Raw genomic sequence first — 3,767 nt, 5'->3', positions numbered from 1 at the left:
TGATCCTACGATAGTCACAACATCATACTCTAAAATATCAACGAATCCAACCCAAACTCAAAATTTAGACCAAAAATATTCATACTCTAGACATGGCAATGCTTGTTAGCATTTCTTGCTGCGCAAGGAATATTACCTTGTGCTCAAAAATCCGACCGTTGGAACCATGTTGTTCGACCATTGGCTGATCCGCGTGTCCAATTTGGTCTTTTCTCACCAGGGAAGGTGATACATCTAAAACATATCTATATTTTTTTATTGTTCCATGCTAATATAGTATCAATCTTGGATGTTTTATATGCAATTATATGTCATTATATATCATTTTTGGAACCAACCTTTTAGCTTAGTGCCAAGTGCCAGTTGTTGCTTTTTTGCCTGTTTTCGATTTTCCAGGAAATCAGTACCAAATGAAGTCCAAATGCCCATAAAAAATTTTGACAATTTTTTCTGGACATAAGAGACCCTAGAAGCTTTGGGAGGAAGTGAGAAGATGAAGGAGGTGGCCACAAGCCACCAGGGCGTGCCCAGGGGGGTTAGGCGCGCCCTGGTGCCTTGTGGGCCCACCTTCGCTCCGTTTGACCTAACTCCGCCTCTATAAATTCTCTAAAATCGAGAAACCAACACAGAGCCACCCAAAACAGTTTTTCCGCCACCGCAAGTTTCTGTTGTCCCGAGATCCCATCTGGAGGCCTTTTCCGCCACTCTGCCATAGGGGGAATAAATCATTGAGGCCTTCTACATCACCCTTGCTGCCCCTCCGATGATGTCTGAGTAGTTTACCACAGACCTACGGGTCCATAGCTAGTATCCAGATGGCTTATTCTCTCTCTTTGATCTTCAATACAATGTTCTCCTCCATGTTCTTGGAGTTCTATTTGATGTAATCTTTTTGCGATGTGTTTGTTGGGATCCGATGATTGTAAGTTTATGATCAGATTATCCACAAATATTATTTGAATCTTCTCTGAACTCTTTTATGCATGATTATTATAGCTTTGTATTTCTCTCCAATCTATTGATTTGGTTTGGCCAACTAGATTGATTTATCTCGCAATGGGAGACGTGCTTTGTGATGGGTTCAATCTTGTGGTGATGTATATCCAAGTGACAGAAAGGAACAAGACACGCATTTTTATTGTTGCCATTAAGGATAAAATAAGGTTTATTCATATTGCTTGATATTACTTTGTCTTTCTTAAGGCGTTACTCCGTTCTTTATGAACTTAATACTCTAGATACATCCTGGATAGCGGTCGATGTATGGAGTAATAGTAGTACATGTAGACAAGAGTCGGTATACTTGTCTCGGATGTGATGCCACTATACATGATCATTTCCTTGGATATCGTCATGATTATTCGCCCTTCTATCAATTGGCCAACAGTAATTTGTTTACCCACCGTATGCTATGTTCAAGAGAGAAGCCTCTAGAGAAAACTATGGCCCCCAGGTCTATATCTTTGTCATATATTAAAATCCAAAAATACCTTGCTGCAATTTTATTTAATTTGTTTTATTTTGCATTTTTATTTATCTATCTATCACTACGAGATTTGATCCTTGCCATTAACTGCCAAGGGAATGATAACCCCTTGTTTGTGTTGGGTGCAAGTATTTGTTATTTTGTGTGTAGGTACTGCTAATGAGGTGTTGCTTGGTTCTCCTACTGGATTGATAAGATTGGTTATTAACTAAGGGAAATACTTATCTGTGCTGTACTTCATCATCCTCTCCTCTTCGGGGAAATCCCAACGCAGCTCACAAGTAGTAAAGGGTTGTGGCTATAAATAGCTTCCATGCTCCAACTTTGTCCGTTGGCTGCTCCACTTAAGATTTCTAAGAAGATTGATTGAGTATCCCCTCTCGAGAGATTTGAGTTTCAGATTCACCAAGGGAAAACCAAGCGGCAAAAGCATAGATAGTGGTTGATCATCATAGTAGTTCTGAGTTATAGTTCTTGTGCCTATTACTCTTGAGAGTTGCGCACTCTCTAGACAGATATGTGTTGGCTGGAGTGATGAAGAGTAATTGTCTTCACCAAGCAAAGTCTTCCGCAACCAAGAGTAATTGTGGTTCGCGAAGAAGTCTGTTGAAGGTTTGGAGATCACCAACAAGTATCTACCACGAGTGAAGTCTGATAAGCTTCGTGTTGAAGGAGAATAGGACAGATAGAGGTTTGCTCCTATGTTCAATCACAAGTCCCTCCAACCAGACGTAGTCCTTTGGCAGAAGGGCAAACGGGTCTACCAAATCCATCTATCACCATTAAGCACCACTGGTTCATTCTACTCTAGTGCATTTCCTTCAGAAGTTTACCTTTGGTGCTTGGTATTGATAGATATCTATATTATATATGTCTTCTATTTGGTGTCTGTATCATCTATGTTGTTTAGCATCTTTCAGCTGGTTATATTCAAGGTTATTTGTTTGTATGTGCGACTCCTTGTTATGCGATGTTACTTCATCATTCAACTGAATTATATTCTTAATAACATCTCGCAATAGTTTTCTCTCGTTAGTCTTTGTGTTTAGTTCATATTGCATGCATCTCTGTCAGCACATCATTTGCCTTTCATATCTTTTTATTTGCATGCATTCTAGTTCATTCCTTCGTCCTCTCACATGTTGCTTATCTGTTAGCATACAACATTACCATAGTGATTGTCAAGATAGTGAGATACTACAATTGAACTATTATAGCATCTTTCTTCGAAAGATTTGCTTAGCTCCATTCTATCAGTCTGCTCTTGATCTACCGTGTTATTTCTGCTGCTGTGATTGGGTTCGATTAAAACTTTCGAAGAGAAATTTTGAATTTCCGATTCACCCCCTCCCCTCTAGTCAATCTACTCTTGGTCCTTACATGAACCATTTGATGTGTGGGGTTTTGATTTCTTTCATATGGATGCACTCATATTTTAGTTGTTGTTGATTATGTTACTAAGTGGGTAGAATCTATTCCAACTAGTAGTGTTGACCATAAGACTTTTATTAAAATGCTTAAAGAGTTTATCTTTCTGAGGTTTGGAGTCCATAGATATTTACTGATGATGGTGGTTCACATTTCATTCATGGTGCTTTCTGTAAACTTCTAGCTAAATATGATGTGAACCAAAGAGTACGTAGCATCACCTTATCATCCTAAGTCTAATGGGCAAGTTCAATTAAGTAATCAAGAAATGAAATTAATCTTGCAAAAGACTATTAATAGATATAGAAAGAATCGGTCTCACAAACTTGCTAATGCACTGTGTACATATAGAACTGCTTATAAAAATCCTATGGGTATGTCACTATACACTAGTAGAAAAAGGGTCAAACGTGAAGCACATTAGTGCCGGTTTGTATTTGAGCGGCACTAATGTATACATTAGTGCCGGTTCCAACGGCTAGCCGGGCCGCTTTCATTAGTACCGGTTCGTGGCGAACCTTTAGCACCGGTTCGTGCCACGAACCGGTACTAATGAGAGTGGTGGCAGGATGTTGTCAGACTGGGGCCCCTCCAGCCCCTTTAGTACCGGTTCTTAGCATGAACCGGTACTAAAGGTCGTCCTACATAAACCCTTCGTCCACCCGAGCTCGCTCTGTTCTTCCCCTTTCCCCTCTCCTCTCTCTGTTCTTCCCCTCTTCCTCTCGAGCTCATCACACATTTTGCCCAAAATTTGTCAAGATTTGAAGGCCCCCATCCATTCAAATGATCACAAAGGTTAGCAACTTTGTCCCTTCATCTCTCATTGCTAGATTAGCTCTTGCAATGCTTTATA

This window comes from Triticum dicoccoides, chromosome 7A (assembly GCF_002162155.2).
Source record: "Triticum dicoccoides isolate Atlit2015 ecotype Zavitan chromosome 7A, WEW_v2.0, whole genome shotgun sequence".
In the NCBI taxonomy this organism is placed as follows: Eukaryota; Viridiplantae; Streptophyta; class Magnoliopsida; order Poales; family Poaceae; genus Triticum; species Triticum dicoccoides.
Note: the sequence above shows the minus strand (reverse complement) of the source record.